This window comes from Aphelocoma coerulescens, chromosome 1 (assembly GCF_041296385.1).
Source record: "Aphelocoma coerulescens isolate FSJ_1873_10779 chromosome 1, UR_Acoe_1.0, whole genome shotgun sequence".
NCBI classification, from domain to species: domain Eukaryota; kingdom Metazoa; phylum Chordata; class Aves; order Passeriformes; family Corvidae; genus Aphelocoma; species Aphelocoma coerulescens.
The window spans coordinates 113,022,415-113,048,838 of NC_091013.1; the positions used below are offsets into that span (position 1 = coordinate 113,022,415).

The 26,424-nt window shown below is 37.8% G+C and overlaps 1 long non-coding RNA gene across 1 annotated transcript in view; it reads right to left on the reverse strand.

Annotated features, from left to right (window-relative positions):
• LOC138114891 (uncharacterized) overlaps nt 1–26,424 on the reverse strand; it is a 70,745-nt gene that overhangs the window by 16,665 nt on the left and 27,656 nt on the right. The window contains exon 2 of the long non-coding RNA XR_011152868.1: nt 8,318–8,454. This is a non-coding gene — a long non-coding RNA (uncharacterized lncRNA). The remainder of the gene's footprint in view (nt 1–8,317; nt 8,455–26,424) is intronic.

The following is a 26,424-nucleotide window of genomic DNA, read 5'->3' on the forward strand; positions in this document are numbered from 1 at the left end:
AATGTTCTGTATTTAGCTATTCACGGAATGATTCACTGGCTTTTCAAACTGTAAGCCAGCCTAGTGTGTCAAATATGCTTCTGAAGATAAAGGCATTTGTAAATGTAAAGACATCTGTAAACGCAAAAGGTGCTTAACTATGTATGCAGCCTTTACAAAGCACAGGCAGCAAGCGTGAGACTGCTCCCAGTGAGAAAGAAAATAATTCAGCATCGCTTTTCCTCTTTCTGAATTCAGATTGCAAAATAAAGATTTAGTAGACTCCCACATAATGAAGTTAGGAATTTTAACAATATATCAGCCCTGGCCTACCACTATTTCTCTATTTTCTGCACCGCAGAAATGTTGGCACCGTGTCTCCCTAGGAGCTATGATCCCTTTACAGTGTGAAAAGTATATAAATACAGGGGCTGGGAGGCCTCAGTGGGCAAACCTACTGGCAACAAAACAATAAACACTCTGGCATATATTTACAGACACAAAACCCTGGCTTGCATTTGAATTAATTTACTCAGAAAAAGGAAAAGAACCAAAGGTTTGAGTGGAGGAAAAGGGCACAGATACCCTAACATTTCGATAGTTAATAACTCCTTAAAATTTCCTTTGAATCATGATTCTATTATCTTCTCACTTCTTTCTTATATTTCCAGATCTCTTATCCACAGTTCTATTCCTTTTAGAAAGGGAGAAGGAAAAACAAAAAATGGGGAAGGTTGCAAAAGACCTCTAAGTTTATCGAGACCTTCAATTAGCCCAGAACCACCGTGTTCACCAGTGAACCAAGTGCCACATCCGCACACCTGTTGAACTATTCCAGGGGTGGTGATTCCACCTCTTCCATAGGCAGCTTTTTCCAATGCCTGACCACCGTTTCAATAAGGAAATTTTTCCTAATATCCAATCTAAGCCTTCCCTGGTGCAACCTGAGACCATTTCCTCTCATCCTCTCACTTGTTACCCAGATGACTGATCCCCACATCACTATTGTAGGGGCCCAGAGTGCTGAGAGTATTTCTCTGCTTGTTTTGGGGGGTTCTTACCCCCCTGAACAACACTGGTTTAGCCTCCAACCTTGGAGGAGATTGCCGGCGATCAGGCAGGAGCTGGAGAGTGCAGTGGTGTGAATTGGGTGGGGGACTGCTGGGTGGGATTGTCACAGGGCAAACGCTTGGAGGTTTTGGGCTTCTCTTTGTGGTGAGTGGATGATAGTGGAGAATGTCAAAATGGAAGATTGCTGTTGTTCTCTGGGCCCTCTTCTCCTTCTTCTACTGCTCCATGTTCTGCAGTGGGGCTGGTTTGGGATGATTGGATGGAGAGTTCTGCAGTTCCTGCCCGTGTTACTGAATAATTGGTAGGAAAGTGAAAATAATATATGTTTTTAGTAACTATTGGTTAAATTATCTTTAAAAGACTGTGTAAATCTTGATAATTAGAGACTTCACTCCTGCTTTCTGTGCTCTATGCTGTACCTGGGTCACTCTGGTGGCTCTGTTCCTCTGATAAGACTTAATAAACAACTATCCAGCAGCACTGAAACTCAAGGAAAAGTCTCAGTTTATCTTTGAAACTCCTTACAAGGAATTTTAGAAAATTCTCTCCCATCAGGAGGGATTTGATTTATGGCATGGTTCAGTGTCAACTGTAATCACAGAATCGTTTAGGTTGGGAAAGACTTTTAAGACCATTAAGTCCAACCAATAACCCAGCACTGCCAAGTCTACCACTAAACCATGTCCCTCAGTTCCACATCTACTGTCTTTTAAATACATCCATGGTTGGTGATGCCACCACTGCCCTGGGCTGCCTGTTCCAGTGCTTCACAATCCTTTTGGTGAAGAAATTTTTTTTTAATATTCAATCTAAACCTTTCTTAAGCACAACTTGAGGCTGTTTCCTCTCATCCTATTGCTGATTACCTGGGAGAAGAGACCAACCCCCACATGCCTGCACCCTCCTTTCAGGGAGTTGTCGAGAGTGATAAGGTCTCCCCTAAGCCTCTTTTTCTCCAGGCTAAACCCTCCCAGCTCCCTCGGACTCATAAAACTTGTGCTCCAAATCCTTGCCCAGCTCCATTGCTCTTCTCTGGACACACTCCAGCACCTCAATGTCTTTCCTGCAGTGAGGAACCCAAAACTGAACACATAGTTTGAGGTGCAGCCTCACCAGTGCTGGTCACAGATCCAAGCTGGTGGGGCCTCATCCTGATTATCCTGTATGCTCAAGATGTGATGGCATTCGAGACAGTCTGTTCCATGACCTTCCCTGGCACCAAGGTAAAGCTAAGGGCCTTGTAGTTCTTCAGATTCCCCATCCACCCATTCTTTTGGATGTGCATTACACTTGCCAACCTCCAGTCAACTGGGACCCCCTCCAAAATGAGCAGAGCTGCTGGTAAATGATTGAAAGCAGCTCGGTGAACTGTTCTAGAAGTTTCCTTGGCACTCTTGGGTAGATCCCATCTTGCACCATAGATTCATGCGTGTTTAAGTGGTGTAGCAGATCTCAGCAAAAAAGGAAAAGTTTTTTTCCCCGCAAGTAGTTCAGCTGAAAAAAATTAGTTCCTCTTCCTTAGGATTAATGAAGACAAAGTGAGTGTGCACTGTGGGGGTCTCCTAGTGAAGAAGGAGTGCGAACATGCCCAAAGCAACTCTAAGTTTAAATAAAACATGATGTTAGCATGCTAGCTCTTTTTCTCAGTGACTTGTGAAGCTGTATGTTGCACTGTAACTCAGAAAGCTCCACAGTGATATTTCACAGCTTTATGAGTCTCCCCAAATCTTTTAAGTTATGTGTGAAATAGCAGCTCATATGGAGTTGAGAAAAATGAGTGCAACAGGGGAGGGATCAATAGGTATACAATGCATATTTTAAGTTTGGTGGTACCTCTTATTAAAAAAAAAAAGTGGTTCTGGGAGGACATACATATATATATATATATATATATATATGTATATGTATATATGTGTGTAAGTGCACCCAAAAAAGAACACTCACAAAGTAGAAGAACAAGTTGTAGAATTGTTGCACGCTCCAAGAAAAGACAGACACCCCTTTTAAATAGGAAATCATTAAACTGAAAGATCAAGAAATAGCAGAAGCACAAAACACTCCATAGAGGGAATTCAAGGCAAGTAATAGTCAATGCGTACAAATTATGTGGCACAATGGATTCTGCCTACAGTGAGGAGCTTTGTTATACCCACACCTATTTTCCAACTTCCCTGGAAAAATCAATGCATTTCTGCAGTATGTGAATGGATTGTATAGAGATGTCAAATACTTGCTGAGCCAAATGGGGAATGCCAGTGAGACTCCAGTTTGTTTTGACACACCACCCAGTTACACCACTGAAGAAATAGGCACAGAATTTGTCATCATAAAAAAACTTTGGGGAATGAAAAAATGCATGTTATAGTCCTGTTGGCAGTGCTAGCAGATGGCATGAAATTGCCACCATATGTGATTCCGAAGCGTAAAACAATGCCGAAGGAACAGCTGCCTACTGGAACAATTGCTAGGTGTCAAAACCAGGATGGATGTCTAAAGACTTAATGAAAGATTGGCTGAACGTTGTTTGTAATAGGTGACCAGGTGTGCTATTAACAGAAAGGAGAAATGCTTGTCCTAGACACGTTCAAAGGGAGCCTGCCACTAGCAAAGAGTAATATCAGAGAAGTTAATTCTGTTCTCTGGTCATAATGGGAGGAGACCATTCACAGCTGCAGGTGGCTCCGTGTATTAGCAAACAAGCCCTTTGAAGACCATTTGAAATCTATTCAAAATGGCTCTAGAGACATGACCATGATATAATTCCTAGAGAAAATAATGCAGTTGAGCACAACAACAGATCTAGACAGAATAACACCAGATGAACACAAAAGCTGCAGTTGAAAGTTTTAAGAAACTCCATATTTCATTTTCCATGTTGGAATCAAAGGCAATTTGCTTGAGTTCAAAGAATTTGAGAGCAGGGAAAACTCTGAAAATGGACAAGAAAGTGTATATGAGCAAGAGAGAGAATTGATGGAAATGAAGAGGGATGAGATATGTAAAAAATACTTTCTATTTATAACCTTCTAATTTGAGTGAAGGAGATGTTGTCTCCTATTCAAACCTTTCCTGGTTGATGTAGTAGGTGGCTCTGATGCTCAGTCTCAACATCTCAACTGCAACTGCACCAAGAGGGAGGTCAGAGCTGCCTTGCAGAACTCCTGTGTATCATGAACTAGGACCAACCACAGTGCATCTTCTCCACTAGCTCTAATTTTGTATGAACTAGTAAAATTCAGCTGAAAACAACCGTACTATCAGAGCACCTCTGCCTTTCAGATTAAAGACAATAGCACAGGCCTACATCTCACACAACAGCTCACATTTTCACAACATGGCCTCACTTTTTCCAAAAATCCCAAACCCTCACAACCAAAGAACAACAACAAACCCGAAAACAAAACAAAACAAAAACTATCCCTGCCCCCTAAAAACCCACACATATCTGCAACCAACCAAAGAACCAATGCCAGCCACATAAAGTGTCCCTCCACACAGGGAAAGAAAAATTCAGTCAGAAAATATTTTTATGAATTGGTCATGTGTCCTCCTAGATTTTGGCCAATCATTCACACCCTTTTTCTCCCAGCACACAGGATTGCACTAGTGACTAGGTGACTTTGGAATGTCTTGGGTTTTAAATCAATAATGCACATAAGACTACAATTTTGTGCTACTTCTGTATAAATATATCTAGACAGGTAGTTATAAACTCACAGGAGTCCTTACAAAACTTCAAAGCCTACACACACTATTGAGTTGCTTTTTCCTCTTTCAACATTCAGAGGCATATCAGTTTAAACATTCTGTTGTGATAGCAGGCATTTCTGCATGAAAAAGCTTCAGTATGAAGAAGTGCCTAACAAGAATATAATCGAGTCTATATAAAGAGATCAACTGCTCCCTGCCATGCTTAATGTAGTCTACATTTTGTTAATGACAGTTTCTCCCAGAAGCATCTAAAATTTCTGAATTTAAACACAACTGCACTGGAACATTTAAGACCTGAGGAGATTGACAGAGTGCTTGCTCAGTTCTGTTGGAGTAGCACTGGGAGCTGGTTACTCATTGCTGCTTATAGAGCATCCATTTTTAAGAGTGTGCTTTAAAAGACTGTCCTGGAGCTGGAAGAGTTTTAAATAGATTAGCTGGTTATTTGTGTCTTTACTACTTCCCAGTAGCTATACTATATATAATTTAGGACTAAATCTTTCTTGGACTGTTTTACTTCATCCTCAGCTGCATCCTTCTTCAGCACGGAGACTTCTCTTGGGAATTAAAGGAGCAGAGTCAGCACCCAGACAACCATCTGAGTAGAGTGATCCAAAGACACCTTAGTGTCACCTTTGTTCACACGTGATTTTGGTGTGATTCTTACTTCGTGACATCACACCCCAAACTCAGTCTGCATTATTTTAAAATTAGTTCTTAGATCTAAAATTTAAAATGAAATTAAGTGGCACAATCATTTAGCCTTGTGGCAAATAAGTTCAGCTTTTGCATATGTTGAAAAATATGAAGTTGCTATATTAAAGTTCATTTAAATCTATCTTCAATATGGCTCATACTTATCACTTTTTATGACATATCTATGTGAAAGAAGTGTACCTTGGCTTCCTAAATATTGCAAAGGAAAGATGTTTAAATTTACAGCTCCCACAGAAGCTTTAATTCTAGTCCCCTGTGTGCATACTTTTTAACAAGACCTTTCAGTACATGATCACATGCAGCACTTATGGGGGAAACAGACTGCTAGCTACTGCACATTGTTAGATTTATTGGGAGTGGTCTGGGAATAAGTGTTGCTTAGAAGGTGGTAAGTACCAGTTGTTTAAAGAGGTAAAGCAATACCCCATTTCTGGCTTCCTGAGAAATGATCTCCCCTTTAGGATCAATTTTATATTAAAATAAATAATTCTACTAAAATCAAATTTCAGGCAAGATAAACAGGTTCTTGGCTTGCCTTCTCTATCTGTGGAATATATGGAGGATATAAAACTTATCTCTTCCAAACAAAAGATGTTTCAGCACTCTGGCAAGACAAAAAGCAGCGCAGCCCCATGTCTGAAGGTTACTTCTGCAAATATTATTAGCCCTAGCCCTAACTCTGTAGCTTTGTTGGCCCAAAGGAGATAATCTATTAATTATAAAGAGTTTAATACTTCTCTGACAGAACTGACAGAACAAACACTTAATAGAAAGATTCCTTGAGTGCAATGTGAGATCACCATGAGATAGAGTGTGATGTGTATCTGACAAAACGATGAACATAGTAACTACTGTCAATGGGATATTAATATTTCTAATTTATTTATTCACACTTCCATGTGCAGCTAGTGTTCTGGGGCCAAAGTTTCATTTTTATTGTATTAAAATTACTTAGAGGTGAGAAAAACTTTCAGGCCTCCCTAACTGTATTCACCCTCAAACCTCCACTTCCCTTGGAGTGGTCTATGCAAAAGGAAACGTGGGTCTCAGTCTTGTTTCCAGTCTATGTAAAATCTATTGCAACTGAGTCTCAGTGGGCCAGTTAAATAGCCAAAAAGTGAATTAGCATGAAGACAAAGGATGTCTCTGAATATTAAGTTAGCAACAGATCTTTTTCAGAATAAATAAGCATATGGTAGATCAGAATAACAGAGGCTTCAGTGTTGTATCACAGCAGACACGTGCAACTCAAGGAGATTCCTAACAGACTTAGCAATGAATGAAGACTTATCCTCAGAGAAAATAATATAGTCAAGATCTCAGTGTTCTTTCACAAAGAAATCATTTATGCCAATTAAAAACATGAATCAGAAGATACGTGCCTTTGTTGTTTCAAAACTAAACATCAAAACATTTCATCTGAGAATGATGACACAAAATTCTCCAGTTCTTAGAGAGAAAAAAAAAAAAAAAAACAAACATAAATGAATTTTTAAGACTGAACATTTTAACAGATGCAGGAAAAATTATTTTCCTTAACCTTTTCTTTGTTAGCAATCATTTACCCCCAAATGCTGCTTAATTTTAGCCATAAACATTACAGACACTGCTGATCACTCCAGCTTGGTTGATGAGAAGCATCAAAAACAGGATCTGTAGCTACAGGGTTTTGTTCAGTTTATTCCAAACCACAGGAACAAAGCCAGGGTAAAACTATTCACATGGTGGTTCCTGTCCTGCAAGTATGGGCTTCCCAATTTCCCCCAAAATCCAGCTGGTCTGCAGGAACAAGCCCCAGGTGCTGGGAAAGAGAAAGTGTGTCCACATGGAGATGAAGCCTCTGTTGGAAGGCACAGCGTTGTAGCCCAGATTTACAGGAATAGGTATGTGTGGACTGAAAGCAGGGAAAATAATCACTTTGTGATCCCAACTTGTGAGTGTGCAGCAGAAGAGAGGAAAAGCTGGAAGGTAAATTGCAGAAGATGGTATTTGTGCAGACTCTGTAGTGGCACTGGGAACGTAGCAGATCCCAATGAGACAAATGGCTGTAGCTTGCAGGGATGAACCATGGAGCAGTCCAAGCTTTCAGGAGCCAGGGATTACTCTTGGGGAAGGGAGAGGAAAGGACTGAAGCAAGCTCTGTGTGACAGGCCTGATACAGACCTGAAGGCTGCTATCAACAGCAGAAGCCATGTCATCTAAATTTGCTCAAACAGGACAGTACCTTGGGTTTTTGCAGAGCTCTAAACTCTGGGAGTCAGTTCTGTATTTGCCACAATAGAGCTTGGACTTTATGACCTTGAGATCGAGCTGTAGGGCTCCTAGAAATATCAGAAGTAGATAAATATATTACTTCTCAGTATTGCAGATGTTTTTTATGTCAATTGTCACTGAGCTATTTTCTCAGAAAACACACTGATGTGTCAGTGCTGTCTGCAAACCTCAGTGAAAACATCAGTCACTCTAATTAAAGAGCATCCAGATTTTTTTTTTTTTTCCCTTATATACTGTTGTCCATCAAAGAATGTACTGGAAAAGACCACAGCCTGTTGTTGGGATGATACTGTTAAAAACTGAAACCTGGCAAATATTGACACCTTATGCTTTTGGCAGAAGTTATTGTTCCAAATTCATCCACATATTAAATATTTATCCATACAGCTAAAGAAGAAACAAGAATCTTAGGACAGTATTAACAAGACAGCATGGAAGTAAAAGTCCAGTTAAAGGGAACTACTCCTAAAAAGAAGATCTTGCTGAGAATTTGTTTCAGAGGACATGTTGCCAAAACACCCACAGTAAAAAGAACCAATATTTTGCCATCCAGTTTAATACTTACCACACTATGCTTTGCTCTCCATCTCCAGATTTTTAATAGCTGGTGAGAGTGGCACTTGGGTTTTGTCTCTTCCTCACTTATGTCACTGGATCGAATCAGACCTTCATCTTTTTCACCGTCTGCTGAGCATGTGTTATCTAAGAAAAGCATGGTGAATATCTGAGAATGACAACACTGAAGTGATAGTTATAAGGTAAAGAAAACCTCCAGTTCTAGCACCAAGACAATATAATAATAACAATGACCTTCAGTGCCCAAACTAAAGGGTCAGAAATTTGGACAAAGCATGGATATAACATTATGCCATTTGGCTGAAGTCTGCCAGTATCAAAATAAAAGGCAATGCTATTCCTGTCATAGCAAATCCAAATCCAACTCAGCGAGCTAAATGCCTTTCAAACACCCAAATCAATGGAACATATGAATGGGATAATTAGATGCTGTTAGCTTTTCTTGATCCGCTTGTTTGAACGATGATTTCTCTAAAATGCTTACATCAGCCTTACATCTACCTTCTCTTCTTCACACTTTTTCCCAGACTAGGCAAATGATATGATGTAGAACAGACACACACCCAAATAAAATGTATGAGAGAGGTGAAAGGCCTTGTTGTCCAGAAGCACACAAGCAAATTAGCAACAGATTCAACACTGACAACAGAAGTCATTGTTTATAGCCACACATAAATCATTGCACACATACATTGCTTTTTTCAGAGTGAAGAGGGGAGATGATGAAGAGAGACATAAATAGGTCAAAAACTAAAGTAATATTCTAAGACCTAACCTCTCAGTTTAGATTTCAGCCTTAGTTATCAGTAATACTTCTGGATCAGTTTAGATATTAATTTCAAACAATTTTGCCTGCTTACCCAGAACTGCAAGGAATAATATATAGGTATCTCTATGTATCAGTTATTTTTGTAGATAGTAATTTTTAATGTTCATTCTGTTTAAAAAATCAGGTTCCGGAATGAGTTATAGACCTTTATTAGAGAACAAAGCAGCAATGTAACTTAAAGGTGCCAAATGATTTCTTCACTATCCTATGTTCTTAAATCATACATAATCTTGTGCTAAAATCTCTCAGTAAAACTCCACCAATTTTTTTCTGATTAAATTTGCTTATCCTTTCTTTTGCTAGAAATTTTCAGGTAGACAGGAGTATTCACACTACCTTTTGAGCTAAAAGCAGAGAGCAAAAGATACAAATAACTTCTTCAGTGTCTGTTCTTTGAATTGTTTGAAGCTCCATTGGCTTTTGCCCCTCAAACTTTGATTTTATACACAAAAGGGTTCCCTTGGGCTTCCCTTAAACATTTAAGTCATCTCAAGCGTCACCCTTCAGAGAAGACAAATAAGCAGGCCTGCTTTTGCAATTTACCTCCACCACTCCCCAGTAAAGAGAGACACTGACTTTGAATGTCATCACCACTTTTTACAGGATGGCCATGCTTTTTAGTTATGTTCCCTGCTTCTACTCATACTGGAGTTAATCCTATTGATCAAACCGTGTTATTTCCATTGATTACAACGGACTTTGGATCCAGCTGACTGACAAAAAATAAATATTGGTGTTTGGCCAGCATGCTGAATTGTTATGTTTTAGAACATTCTATGTAGTAAAAAAAATTCCCCAAATACAAAATCGTCACTTTTGCAACCCAGTAGAAAAGAGAAGCAGGGGAACCAAAGAAAGAGACTGAAAGCAAAAACAAGAGGGGAGCAGCAACACTGTGAGAGAGAAAATAAACAAGGGGACAGAAGAATTTAAACTCTGCAGTGTTTCAAAGGGACACAACAGGAAAGAGAATTTGTCTCATTCATTTTCATCAGTTGCCGACTGATGCTCTTGGTAAGGAAGGGAGGCCATTTCTTACTAAACTTAGTGAGGAAAGACATAAGGCAAAAAATAAACTATGAATACACCCCTTTAGGAACCTAAAAGTTCAGTGAAGATGATCTTGAAAGAATTAAATTATTAAAACCAGCCAAATTTTCTTAGCATAGATATGTGTGTGCATATGTATTGGTAAGGGTTAGTCCAAGTTTAAACCAGAGGAATTTTTTCCATTAAATATATATATATTTTTAAATGCTATACTGCTTCAGCAAGAGCAATATTTAGAAAATGTTAACATTATCAAGAGATGCAAAATAAAGATTAAAATTAAGCTGACCTTCCTACTTGGGACTTTACACTATTTTGGAGCTGTATTTCAAGGCTTTACATGTCGATGATAATCTCACTTACAGCAGTGAGTTGCATATTCTCCTTCTCCTGAGCATCAGAAATATTGCAGCAAGGTTAACACACTGTAACAAGTGTAGAGTGAAATTACCTTGTACATACAAAATAGTGAATATCATATTGAACTTGTATCTCAAAATGCTGGTGGAACTTGGAATGATCACAGCTTTCTCTTTCTATAAATCTAATGGAGCTGAGTCTGCTCCCATCTTACTGATAATAGTCCAATGGGGACTTTGCCACAGGGATGAGGAAGGGCAAAGAATGATAATAAAAACATGCATAATATTACAACTAGCTAACTACTCTACCTCTGGGTCGTGGTTTAAACCCAAGCAGTAACCAAACCCCACAGACCCACTCATTGGTGGGTTGCTATTATAAGAAGAAAAGGCCTTGGCTCTGTGTAACCCCTGCTCAACAATAATAAAAAACATCTCTGTGTGATCAGCCCTGTTTCCAGCACAAACCCAAAACACAGCCACACCCTCACCAGCCACTGTGAAGGAAATTGACTCTACCCCAGCAAAATCCAGCACATCACACTAAGGAAAGTGTGGCATCTATAATGAGGTACAAAAAGTCATGGGATCTCCCATTAATGAGATAAATTGGCCATGGACTGGATCCACTGGGGAATTTCTGGTGCTTGACAAGAGGGCTGAAAGAAAATGCATTTCCCATCACAGTGCAAGGGGGTGACCTGCCTTGTCACCCTGATCACCTCATTGCTGGTTTGTATGGCTAATGGCCATCTCTCCCTATAACATCAGGGCTGAAAGAACATTACAAGCCTATTAATTAGATAGAGCATAAAGTGCTGGTTCATTTGCTGCAGAAGCAGCTCCTTTTGAAGGTTATCACCTTGATTTCTAAGTCTTTGACCTATGACCAGTATTTGCCTTTACTGCTCACAAAGAATGCTTATATTATGCCCCTGCAAAAGAATTCCTCTGAAGCATGGCTATCCAGTCCTACATGCTCTACAGAAATACAGAGCCTAGAAATAATCTCTCAGTACCCAAACTTGACAGCAATCTGGTGAATATTATGTCAGATCTGTCTACACAAACTGTTATCAGGTTATGGGTACATATATTCTTAACTTTTCTTCCTTGTCGTGTAAAGTTATCTTTTTGGTGATGTAAGGAAATGTTGACATTCTTTTTCAAAATTCATTCCCTATAACACTACACTATGAGGTAGCCTAGTCAAAGACATAAACTGCTCTGCCTAGATATATACCACACACAAAAAAAGACTTTCTGAGCTCAGTGTATAGATTAATCTGGCTGTTCTGGGCTAAGAGGCAGGTAGGCTTTCAAACACTCTCCTTAGTTCAGCATTGCTTCTTGACAGTGTGAGCCATCAGTGTGATGGCTATTGTGGCTCAGCCACAGGCATCTAACTTCCTTTATTCTCTGTATCTGCATGTGGGCTGCCTGGTCTGGCTTGGTGAATTTATAGTTCTGTATCCTTGCATTGCTGTGCTTAGTCTAACAATGTCCAAGTTTCTTGTTAGCCTGGATGTAAATAATTTCTTTCCCAACATAAATTGGAATACATTTAGAAGCCATCCACCTTGAATAATAATTTAGTTAAGCAGAAAAGAAAGTATCACTGTGTAATTGAGTCAGTGAGGTGAATGAAGATCCCTCTACAAGAGCAGAGAATAATGAAACTGTATCCAAAATAAAAGAAAAGGAAATTTTCTGTCTGTCCACAATCTGTCCACAATAGTAACAATGAATATTGGAAATCCACTTAATACTTCATGAAAGGATTCTTTGCAGTAACAAGTAGATTTCCCTAAATGACCCCTGCTTGTGTGACATTTTGAGCACACAAGTCTGAAACTCTGGACCTCGAATCAATCCACCCCAGGCCCCACCCTACTCCCAGATGCCTAACAATGGATGCCCCTGGTAAAATATGAGAGAATGTAGAGGAAAAAGACAGTAATATGTGGACAAGCACATAGCAGTATTTACTCAGAATTCTTCTTCAGCTTACAATGATCCTCAAATCTGATACTTAAACAACAGTTGGTCAAATCACCACCCAAATTAACAAAAGCTACAGTTAGGAGTAGCTGTAGCAGAGACATATCTATAGAAAGTCTTATTTCCCACTAACATTTAGAGAGGACCCCAAGAGTCACTGTGTACACTTTTCTAACAGAATCACCTTGACATTCAGCTGTGCTTAGGTAGGATGTTAGGAATATTAGGAACACGCAAAAACTGTGGTAGTGGTTGTAACTACAATGTTTTATAAACACAGTGTACACTCACTCTTTGAGTGTTAAATACCAGTCTAGTCAGCCCACTTCCAAAAGGATACAGCAAAATAAAATGTAAGAATAACTTAATAGGTATAAATCTTAAAATAAGTGCTTAATGATATCTTAATAATGACTATAAATATAAATGGGCTTTAACCTTTCAAGGAGACAGCAAATGGAAATAAGATAAAGTTAAAATGGACAGAGGAAAAACCTGCAATCCCCAAGAGCGATCACTGTTCTTCCATTGTTTCTTAAATTTGTGTATAACTTATCTTCATTCCTAAGCATCCAGTACTGATCACTGTCAGGCAAAAGGTGGAATGTCAGGTAGGCTTTAGGTACAAATGGCATGGTTTTACACTAAAAAAAAAAAAAAAAAAAAAAAAAAAAAAAAAAAAAAAAAGTTGAATTTGTGGTCTTCTTCAAAGTAACTTATACTTATAAGGCAGTTAGAAATTTCACAGCAGGTTGTGCACTTCATTCTTGTAAAGTAAATGTGACAATGTAGATATGACTGTGGAGTTTTTTCCTAATATTTTTGTTTTCTTCATGTGACAACTTTGTGAAAAAAAAAAAGACTAAAAGTAAGCTGAGTTTTCCCATTGAACTTCCAACCTTCCTTCCTTCTTTATCCTATCTTGAGAAAATTCATCACACTTTTCAATCAGACTGAAGCCCAGGATTGCAGAGACCTTCGACCGATGAAGTAGAGGACTGCTGGAGAAAAATGATTTTGATCCATTTTTAGTGTAAAAGATGAAATACAGACAAAAAAGTACTCAGTAACATCTTGTGCTTCACAGCCCTTGTAAAAATGTGGTCTTCTGAGTGACCTGTAGTGCTGGGGATTCAATCAAAAGAGGTTTAATGGTTGGGCATACGATCAATGGAGTCATAGCGGAAGGCAGTTGGGTAGGTGGTGTTTGGTAGCTCATTACAAGGGAGGTGATGGTCCAGAACATTTGCCTTGCTTAAATAGCAAAAGTAAAGGTATTAAACTGGAACACCTCTCCTATGAAGACAGGCTGAGAGAGTTGGGTTGGTCAACCTCAAGAAGTCTCCAGGGAGATTTTACTGCAGCTTTTAAATATACAAAGGAACTAATTAGAAAGAAGCAGATATTCTACCAGATTTTCTATAGTGAACAGAACAAAGAGCAAAAATTTTAAACCCAAAGAGGTCAGGTGTAGGTAGGGCATAAAGATGAATTATTTTATTATGAGGTTGGCAAGACACTGGAACAGGTTGCACAGAGAAGCTGCAGATGATCCATCATTGGATGTGTACAGGTTTAGGTTGGATGAAACTTTGAGCAGCTCACTTTAGTGAAAGATGCCCCTGCCTATGGTAGGACGTTAGAAATAGATGATCTCTAAAGGTCTCTTCTGACCTAAACCACTCTATTGTTCTGTGATTCTAAAGGAATATCAGCACACACAAATATACAGTGATTCATAATTGCCGTTTTAATAATTACCTGTACAAAATTGTCACTGAAATGAAAGAAAAACTCAAAACCAACCAACCCTGAAAGACAATCATTATTTTCACTAGGAGTTGCATACTAGGAGACCTTGTTTCCTAACCAGTGCTTGTGCATGGGCAAGCCTAATGATTCCTTGCTTGAAAACAGCTAGTCAGCAAAATACCAGCTTTGAAGAGCTTTGTGAATCACAATGGGAATATTGAAGTTCTCTAATTTAAACATTGTTTCTCTTTTGATTACAGAGAAACAACGATAAAATGAAAAGTAATGTGTGTTTTATCCTGTCTGATGACAAACAAGGGGGGAAAATAACATCTCAGTTTTCAACATTATCCAGTGTGGGGAAGTACAAAGGAAATTGAACAGATGCCTTCCTTCTACTGTATGTTCTTTTTCAAACAGCTATTTCCATAATTTGGTAAGAGGAACATGACTATCTAGTTTTCAGAATTAAAAAAAAAAAAACAGGTTTACTTGAGAGATTAGTCACTGAGCACTTTTTACTTGTGACACCAGCTTTAAGATGCTGCATTACAAACAAGTAGCATGCAGCAGTTAGTTTGAATCCCTTAGAATTTTCAATGAAATCTGACAAAATCCCACAGTAAAAGCATTTTATCCAAAGGAAGAGAGTGGGGTTATCAAAAGATATTGTTATGACACTTCAAAGACAGAGGGGTACATGACTTCTCAGTACCAATTTTAGTGACATGAATAACCAGGTATGTAAGGCAGACCACCATCATGGACTCAGAAACAGCAAAATGGGTGTAAGAGACTAACATTAGGTGTGCAAGATTGCCACTGAGACTTCAGGTGTTTCAAAACAAGAATCCAAGTTTTCATTAGCTTAATTTAGCCAAACGTCCAATGCTTAGGAAAGAAAATGCAATTTGAGAGCCCAAGTCCCCCAGTTTTTAGGCTCTAACATGCACATTTTAGCCCCTCTCCTCCTGTACAGTCAGTGGAGAAAATCTGAGAATGTAATTTAGTACATGAGTGATTGAATATGACTGTTTCTCTGTCCACTCACTGTAGAAGTGACAGCAGATAGGTACAAAGGATCAGGGGAGCTCTTGAGCTCAGTCTCTCATGGTTGAGGACAGCAATGCAATATCCATTTTAAAGACTCCGTGAAGCACCTGCTCCACCATACCCAATTCAGTGTGAGTAACTTATGATTAACATGATTATGAGCAACTTAACAGCTTATGATACCTTGACATACACTTTAAAATTTTAATAAAGGTCACAAGTTCACAATTATAATTTGTCATAAAAGGTCAGCAAAAGTCAGCTGCACTGCCAGAGAACATGCTCCTTTCACTAATTGGGGAGTTTATGCATAAAACTTCCAGAAGACCCTGAGCACCCATGCTACTGAAGAGCACAGCCCTTCCTTGCCTCCGTCCCCACCAACTTGATGCAACAGGTGAACCCCGACTCCTGAATTAGGCAACTCAGCTCAGGTAACATGAATTTAACCACTGTTCTAGATGTGTCATATCATTTACAAACAGGCCAGTAATCAAAAAAAATGCCCCATTATCAAACTACAGCAAAATACTCACTTTGGAATAAAGCCGCATCCAGAATACAGCCTCCAAAAAATTTCTAATAGTTGTCCAGAAAATTGCCCTGTCAAAATCTACTCCCTCTGTGCCACTTCAACAGCAGGAAGACCTGGATACCTAACAGAAATATTTCTGGCATGGAAATCCTAGCACCAGCTGACAAAAAGGACATACACATACATAACACCAACACACAGGCTTTGCCAAGGGACAAACAGGGCCTAATCAGAGCACACTGCTCTCCAATAACTCTTGGCTGCAGAGTGTCCCCCTCGCTTCCACCACAGTTTAGCACAATTTAGAGATGTGATTGAGCTGTTATAACTTATCCAGGAACCTTCATAGAGGGATTACCACAGTAAAAATAAAAAACACAAACAAAAAACCAAAAGAGTCCTGAAGTCAATCTTCCCATACATAACACTTTCTGGAAAAGGGATGATGCAGGGGTGATGTAAACATCACTGATTTGAAACACAGCCAGGAGAAGGAATTGGTAGGTAAAAGGATTTTGATTATGAGAAATTTTTGTGTCTTCTAAAGACACACAGTAAGAATGGATTAGTTTCACTGGAAAGGTAAAAGAAAATAGCAGAAATCATGAGGTGTGTCACATACTTGAATTTAGTTGAGTCATCTAATTAAAACTACAGTGATTTATTTAAAAAAGAAATAATGTTTTCACTCACATATCCCAGTGCACAGGAATTTACATGTTTCTCAAGTTACACATGAAAATTCCCACACCTCACAGTGATAATGTTCCCCGTAAATTCAAATAGATTATTATCTTCAGCTGATACATCAGAACAAGCATTTCAAACCATATCAGACAAGAGTAAAAATTCACAGAGATTAATTAATTCAAGATTCAAAACAAGTGATGTACCTTTGAATAAAATATATTTGCAGTTTTTTCTATAAAGGCGAGTTATCTTATTAGGCATATGTATGATAAGTTCCTGCAAAATTTATTGCCGTTTCTAACTACCAGAACTTTTCCTTTTTAATCAGTTCTTCCCCACTCATCAATGAATTAAAACTGCTCCTTTACAACGGTGTGATACCTAATGTCACAGCATACTAGTCCATGAATGTGCTTTGTTCTAGTTAGGCTTGCTGGATGCATAATTCAAATTACTTTCTAATTTTATAAAAGTAGGTGGTTACTGTTAGATTAACACAATATTCTGTTTCTCTGAAGCTTGCTACCAGAGCCAGGCCATAAATATACAGGAGCCAGCAGTAGACATTTCCATACTCAAACTTCATTGCAACTTTTTGGGTTTGAAAAAATGCTTTATCCTAATGGGCTTCTATTCCTGGAATACATTTTAATTAAACAATAAATAACCATCAGCAGAACATGGATAATTACTGTAGGTAGGTTAGAAATGAAAACCTCCCTGCTATAACTGTCTCCAAGTCAATGAAAACATTGTAACTTACTGGAGATTTCAATTGTTCACACATACTTTTAGTCAGTGGCAATGTAACAGTTACTAAAGGAATCTCTGTGTGTTAAGAAACTTAAGTCACAAGGAAAGTTTAGAGACTTTGGGGTACATTGAAATTTACTGTTCTTTTTCATTATAAAGTCTTCTGGGCTTCTTCATTTGTTACTGTCCTTTCAGAGAGAATGTTGCTGCTTCAAATCCATTTACCACTGATGAAGGTAAACCCACCCACTATTCTTTTTACCACAGAGCAGAAGCATAGTAGCAAAACATCCTCCACCCCCAGCCTCTTCAGAGTCAGAAAAGTGTATCCATTTTGCAATTCGTGGATTGCTGTAACTTTACTCAACAATACTAAAATTGTTTTGGAGTCCATTTGTTTGGGGCTTTTTTATCTTCACTGTTCAACACCATGTCCTTTGGCACCACTATAGCTGTTTATGGAGCCTTTCTTCTTTAAATAAAAAGATGACCCACACCTAATCCGTCTCTTAGCTTTTTTTTACTCAGAACTGCCAAAATCTGAAAACCTATTTCTTCCCTTCTGCCCCTCCTTTTCCTGGCCAGGGAGCACACAGCTGATATTAACCGATGGTTTCTTCCCTCTCCAAATATCCTTAGCACTTGACCCTGCTAACCCAGCTCTCCCTGGACCCTAGCAGAAAGCGTCCTGAGGCAAGTCTCATCTTTTGAACGGCAGCACCTTGCCATGCTGTCTGGGAAGGCATTTTTTGATGCCATGGAAATGTGTGTCAAAGTTCTTCACTGCTTAGGAATTGTTTCCAACCTAGTTCCTTCAATAGAGAGGGAAAAAATATATATGAGCCACATGGGCAACAAGAAATTTCTAAAGTCTGTGTAAGCTGTTCTACTGGGAACAGATCTGGTCTTCAAAAAGGTAATGAACATGAACGCCAGGATCAGTGTCAAAGGCTTTTAAATTCAACTTTATGTAAAGATCCCGAAATCCCACTAACACTTCCCTAGTAGCAGCAGCCAGGACTCTTCCTTGTCAGTGTTCTTCAAGCATTTTCAGTCTCGGTGACACAAATATGTCCAACTCAACCCTAAAACCTTCCTGTGTTTGGAAAGACATTTATTCTGAGAAATTCATTCTCAGGATGGATGTAGAATAATGCAACTTTTGTCTGACACCAGTAGAATTTATTTCAAAGAAATAACAGCTATGTAAGAGTTTCAGAAAACACATGACACTTCAGAAAAAAAATAAATTACATAGTCAGAACTCCAAATTTTATCTGGATAGTAGACTCAAAGGAAAATTTTCAAAGAAATTAAAACACAGGATGAAAAATTTTCTAGAGAATGTCTCATTTATTCCTCTCTGCACAATCTGTCTCCCTTCAGTGGGATACTTTCACCACAAATAGAACTAAGTACATCTTAGTTCACCTTCCGCTATTAAATTCGACTTTTACAGTCCCCGGCATCTCTTCATTCTGTTGAAATCACTGCCCAAGTCTTAGGCTAAAGTGGCTAAAACCTCTTTCTTTAAATATTTCTTTTGTTTCCATTCCTTTCAATGACCTCAACCAGACACAGAATACAAATGGTGAAACTATTTTTCATGTAGTGGAAATTAGGCAATGCATTAAGAACATCTCTCTGAGTAGGTGATAATGGATTCCCATCATAGCTCTCAAAATTAGTCATCAAGTCACAATCTGAGGTCAAATAAAGAGCTTTTCAAAGAAAATGAGCATGAACTGGCAATTAATACATTTAGACTGGAAATCTGAGAGTTGCTAACTATAAGAATAACGAGAATTTGAAGCAATTTTCTGAGCAATAATAACGAAGTCAACAATCTACCTATGGCTGAGGTAAAACTTGATTTTTGTAATCAGGTTGGCCATAATAGCAAGAATTTACTTCTTGGATTTGGTGATCCAGAGGATCACTCTTGATGTTTATTTTTCTAAAAGATCATTTATTTACTATGATTCTACATATCTTCCCATAATATTCCAGGAAGGGTGATGGGAAGGCAGCTGAATCCCACTTTAAAAAATAGAGAAAAAGAAGTTAATAAGAGGTCATTTTAAGCCTTTTTTCAGTTGACATTTTTGACTGCTGCATGAAACTTTATATGAAAGGAGAAGCCATGATTTTCCAAAACCAGAAAGCACTGCTCAATATTTTTTTAATGACAGATTAGATTTCCAAATTCTTATGCAGAATTAATTATAGCCTCTTATTATTTATAGAATATAATTTCAAAAATCAACATGAGCTTAATGTTGAACACCAAATGGTATTTTTGTAAAGTAGTCCGACTACACTGCCAGTAACCAGTTGCGTGTCTTTTAATTAGTTCTCATGATCAATTTTAATTAAAATGAATAATTCAAATATTATGCATTACAATCTCAAACATTAATCTCAAGAAAGGTAAAGAAACTTAAAAGGCTATGATTTAAAACATATTCTCTAAATTTGAGTTTATAAGCTTGTGTGTGTAAGGCGAAGGATTCACAATTTGGATTGCCCTCTTATGTGACCTTTTCCTGTGCAGAAGTTCCTTGGACAAACAAAAGTCCCAGTAGGGATGAGAAAAAACTAAGCACTCAGAGATTCATCTTTGTATTTCCATAATCATAATACAAGAAACAAAAAATAAAAGATTAGACAAAAAAGGACTTTGAAAATTTGATTTAAGCAAATATTTTATGTTGCTGATGCCTTCAGGACTCCTGCAGCTGCTGTGTGTTACAGAAGAAAATCTTCAAATTAGATATCAATTAGTAAGAATTAGATGACTGTAATTTAGGAAATCCTAATGGGGAAAAAAAAAATCACCCAAAACAACTTTACCCTTGAAATTGATAGAAAGCAGTTCACTTAGAACTAATACAAGTACAGTGTGAAGTTATACTACATAACTATCTTGCATAATAGACTATTGTATTTATTTCCTGAAAATCAAATATGGGCAGTGACAGAAGAATTTTTTTTTTTTTTTCAGTGAAGATGTCATATTTTGGATTTAAAATATACTGTGGCTGTCTTTAACAATACAGTGTACCTAAATCTGTTAAAAACAGTTCAACACATATTTTGCCCATAGCTTTTCTCCTATTTTCTGTTACAACGATTTCTGTCACTTGGGACATTTATCTGGCACACAAGAGGTGCAAGAGTAAACACAGATAAACTTAGAAAAAATAAATGTATCAGATTGATCTTCAACTTCTCTAAACTGGTGAACTTGTATTGACTCAGTGAGATGACTATCAACTCTGCTCTATAGAAGCTATAGAAGCAATCTTCCCCAGATTCAGAGATGAAGATGTTGTATTTCAGAGAATTAAGTAACCATATTCCCTCTGACCCCAAAAGCATTTGCCTCGTGGCAATCTCCAACCTGATGTAATAGCTACAGAAGTTTCTGCAAGCAGGAATGTACATTATTGACATACTAGCTTTGCCTCAAGTTATGAAGTCAGTCCTTTTTGTGCCAGCCTTGAACAAAGTTGAAAAGTTAAAAACTTATTTTACAAAAGCTGACAAAAAGAGCTTGAAGTATTTACCTAAAAAAAATGAAGAGCCAGAAGATATACAGTTGCTATCCCTAAATATGAAGGGATAAAATCAGCTATTTCACCCTGGCCATGTTATTAGCAACACTGGCATTGAAACGAGTACATGTGAACTGGCCGAGAATCAATCCAGGCTGGATATTGAAAAAGGCTTCACACCATCAGGGAAGCAAGACTCTGAAACTACTTTCTATTAGAAACAGTAAAACAAAGGGAAAAAATGATCATTCTTAAGTTTTGGCAAACATGATTAAAATATGACATGATAGATTTGGGACTGACAGCCCAAGACATCCTTGGCTATCTTATATCCTGTAGTCTTATGATGAAAAAAAGAAATATTAATTACTCCTACTTTCCAACTGGAATCAATGCTACCTTGGGCAGAAAATTACAAATAACCCTTTTAAGTATGAGTAATACTTGGTTCATTCTACTCCAGCTGTTTACCACATATGATGCCCCTATCTGCAAGTCAGGAAAAATTTGTGTTGTTTCTTTTTATTACAATGTTAATGAAAACATTTGTTTCCACAAACAAGAGTTTAGATCAATGCAAACTGAGTCCAGAGCAGTAGTGCATGTGTGTGCAGGCATGCACCAAGCAGTAAAAACTCGATGGAGGAAATTATCCAACTGTTCTCTGCCAGATCCAGAGTGCTGCTGGCAGAACAGACAATTGGAACTGCTTCATCTTAACCTCAGTTTGCCTGCTTTAAGGATGCTTAAAGCTGCCTTTTCACCAAGTTGATAGATTCTTGTGGCATGTACCTTACACACACTCACATACAGAGAATCAATTAGGTTGGAAAAAACCTCTGAGATTATCAAGTCCAACCTTTGAGTGATCACGACCTTGTTGACCAGACCAGGTTCCATGTCCAGTCTTTCCTTAAACAGCTCCAGTCTATTCCAATGCTCAACAGCCATTTCAGTGAAGCAATTCCTCCTGATGTCCAAGCTGAACGACCACCTGCTCAATTTGTCCTGTTGCAGGCTGCCTGGGAGAAGTTGCCCACCCTCACCTGGCTACAACCTCCTTTCAGATGGTTGCAAAGTTTCAGCTGCTGGCTCTGCTGTTTTCTCACCTCATTTTCTCTGTTTTGTCTGTGTAACTCTCAGCCCCTAGTCTGTAAAAGAGGGATGACAAAATTACTCTAAATCAGTTTGAAGGGGATTAGGAATTGCAGTATCTAGGCAGAGTGCAAGCCAAAGTAATTCATCATTTGAAGTTTGTAAACGTAAGAGTGTTACTGCAGCATCTACTTTTGTATGCTAGGGCAACATAATACTGTTAATAAGAAAAAATGAGTCAAATGTTTAGCAAATATTAATTAATTGAATAGCAAACAACAAGCATTCTTTTTTGGCTGATAAATACTCTTGTTTGCCCAAGAAAATGAAGATCTGTATGAGCACCAGTATTCCTTCAAATTCAAAAAAGATTTTTCAAATGCTCATTAAAAATATTAAAAGACATGCATAAATCTAATGAGTAATTAAATTTTGAAATTGTGTTCAGAAGTATTTGCCAATTATTCGATCAAACTGCAAACTAAACGCTTCACTAAAAATTAGGGCAGCAAATTCAAGGACTAAAACATGACAAAACCATCACCCCTAAGTTGCTTGTGTAATCTTATTTCTAACGTCTTGACCATTTAGCAATGTGATATTGTATTCTGACATGTACAGAACTTTTATCATATTTATGCAGAGAATGAGTGTTTTTCAGTGAATAGCATTTTTACTCAGTTTATTTTCTTTTACTTCTTTAATTCTTTCTCTTTTCTTTTTTTCTTCTCTCTTTTTTTTTTTTTTTTTTTAATTTTCTGTTAAGTATGGTGTGGCCTAATTCCTTATAAACCCCATTTCATTGAAGTCTGGTTTCAGCAGCATTTTATATCTCTATATAGCATATTTTATCACCTTAAAAGGCTTCTCTTACTATTTTCTAAAACTCTACAGCATGTCTTTGAAGTGAGGAAGCTCTCTGTGAATATTTCACAGATGGGAAACTGAGTCATACATAAATATAACATTTAGGAAATCTAATTTGGGGTGTTGGCTTGATGACAAGATATATATTTTACATATCAGAGACGCTCCCATGTTTGAACTAAATTCTAAGTTGTCAGCATTCCTAACAATTAGGATTCAGGATGGGTTTCTTTCCACCTAAGTTCATTTGAGCTAGAGAGGACTATAGAGAAAGGAAGCAGGCATCTGGAGGTCAGATATCTCATCCAAAGTTAAAGAGTCAAGATCAGCATAATTCATGTCTGAAAAGCACCAAGTTCATTCCATCAGCAAAAAAAGGAGTCAAAATATCAAAACTCACATATAAACATCTAAAATTAGGTGGGTGAACCCAGATCAGAATTCCCACGGTTTTGACCCTTGATATTAAGATTCTGAACATATCTATTAAATAATGAAGCAGGTCTGAGAGAGGGAGCTGTTCTCATAAATCTTTGTTCTCTGAGCTTACACAAGATCAGTGGCACTAGTTGTTCAGAGGGACTGGTAAATTTAAAAATATACAATAATGTCCCTTGTCACTCAGAAATTTAAACTTATTTGTTCAGTGGGAAATGGAAGAAAAGTTAAACACATCTTCTAAAGCATAAATTTGTCCAGTGAGATGTCAAGCCCTGTTATCTTCCGGCTGCAATTGATGGGACAGCCAATTCAATGAGAGAAAGCTTGCTCTTACATCTCCTGAAAGCTCTGAAATGTCTTGTTCTATTTTTTTTTTTTTTTTTTTACCTTATCAAAGACAAAATCATGCAAACCTTGGCTGCTGAACCTTTCAGAAGACAGACAGAACACACTCATCCCCCCCTGAGACTGTGATTCATTTCTGGTGAATACCTTGTGGGGATGGTGGGGAAGTAAAGGAAAATAAAAGCCTTTTCTGCTTATAAAGTAGAAAAGCAATGTTCCATAAAAATCTCTGGCAACATCCACCTGCCACTGGGAATTTCAGAAGCCAAGTAGATGACTGTTGCATTGGCTGCAAGTAAAGCCCAGACCTCCCATATGGCAGTGCTAATTCAGCCACCAAATGACCAGTGGTGCAGGGAAAGGTCCTCTGCCCCTCAGAAGCACTACCAGAGAACACTTATCTTTTCACCCAAGGTGTTCTGCTTGCAGGACTGGATGTTCTTTGATTTATAATTTAAGTTTGTGCTCCAAATGTACTCAAACACCAAAAAAAAAAAAAAAGATTGACGTTTTGCAACATAAGGATCCATACAAATATATAACACAGTATTTTTCCTCCAGAGTTTACAAACTTAAACAAGCAGGTCAAGCATACAACAGCGGAACATCAAACAGGAAGAGACTTTTTGAGGTAGGTACCTTCAGTAATTTCCTAAAGTTGCTGTTTTCCCACTTGTTTATACAAAGCAGCCCTTTGATTCTTTTGATTTTTAGACAACCATAAAGGCAGTGACTCTGCTAAGTGCGACTCTCTCATTATAGACATAATGAAAAATAAAGTTCCTTTTTCTGCAACATAACAGGAGTCAGCCAAAGCCATACACTACAACACCAGGTAAGGCCACCTCAGAAGTGTGAGGTGAGAAGGGCTTGACAGCTACAGAGAGATTAAAGGATTTTTGGGAAAGCTCTGAATGTTTCAGTCATGTACTCAGTCAGAACTGATCCCATTTCTCTATTCTTCTCACAGCTGATTTTACATTTTACAGCCTCTCCTGTCACACAGTTTAGCAGCAGTGCGTTCTGCTTTCCACAGTGCCTAATGTGTCACTCTTCCTCGCATCTGCATTCTAATTTAATTTCCCCGAATAACCTTCCTTCTTCCCCCACCCCTGTCGTTGTCACATCTTCACCAATTATTGCTTTTAAGGAGGCTCAGCTATCAAAGGAAAATTAGAAAAGAAGCAGACGTTCCTTCTAAAACCAAGCTTCTCTTCATTTTTCCTTCCCACTCTGTTTCCTCAGGGATACAGTAACATTATGGGCCTTCTCTTGATGGAGGGACCTGGTGGCCTCTTATTCTCACGCTGGGGTGGAGAGAGCTCAATCACTTGTCAGTGGCATAAATGTTTAATACTCATGCAAGCAGAACTGTCTCATGGTGGCTTGCTAATTACCCACTCCAACAGTTTCTGGATCGGATACCTTATTCTCCTTTTTGGCTATGCTTTAAAAAATAATTACTCATCATATTTTCAGAAAAATCCAACAGTATGTTTTCACAGCAAAGTTTCTACTAGTAATGGGGAGGGTACTAAAAATAGAATAAAAGTGGCCAGTGATTTCTTTGATTCATTGGCACTGTTTCCAGCTCTGCAGTGTGTGACTGGAGTTTGTACAGAGAGCAGAAATCCACTGAAGATATCTTCCTCATATACAAAACTGAGAGCATTACTACTGTTGAATGAGCAATTAGTGTAATTTGCAGAAAATTAGCAGATATTTTTAATGAGAAAAGTCATTTGTTTCTAGGATTGCCTTTTTACAAGCCACAGATTTGGTGGTATAGAATTCTAAAATATAACTCAGCACTTCAATTACACCACTCATGGAGCACTGATGTGTGTCCCTAAAACACAGAATTTAAATAAGAATGACTGCATAATTCAATATCAGACAAGCTGAAACAGAAAATTATCCAAAAGTATAGCAGATAGATTTTTTTTTCCAAACTCAAGATTTTGTTTCACCAAATCTGACTAAACATCTGGAATTTCAGAAATATCACTTTATCACAAAGTGCATAGACAACCAATGAAAAGAGAGTTTAGATGGATTTGGTTTTAAAATCAGTGAAATTTAAAGCTACAATGAAACGTATTTAGAATATGAGAAAAATTAGTGAGAGTTCAAGAAGAACAGAAGGGGACTTGGACACCAATCACATTGTCAATGTGTTTATGTAAGAGGCAATGCAGAGGCCAAAAGCAGAAACTGCCACTATGGAAGAGGCTGACAAACTTGCCTGCAGTTTTGAACCTCAAAAATTAACCAGCAACAACATAGAAAGAACAGGATGCTAATGAATTCATATATACAATGATATTAACATGTGACATATGGTTTGAAAATTGACATTATAGAATCACAACTTATAGACATTAGTATATGAAAGTTTTGTCTTCAAGAAATGCTTTTCATAGCCATAAATATGCCTTCAGCAGCTCTGCATCAAGTGGATGCAAAAATGTAGATACAGTTCATATTCCTACAAAACCATTACAGATTATACAAAGAATGCTTGTCAACACTAGGCATAAACATGGAGCTACTCTAGTCATTAGAATTAGTCTTTAAACAAAGGAACTTCTGAAGGTAATATTCATCCCTATTAACAGGTTTCACTGTTTTCACTATAAAACTTCAGTTTATAAAACTCTAAACTTTCAAGTTTATTCTTTTTCAAAATCCTGTAATGCCAATGTTGACATTTTCAATTTATCTTAAAGAAAGAAAATTGAAACTGAAATTATTTTTGTTTTCAAA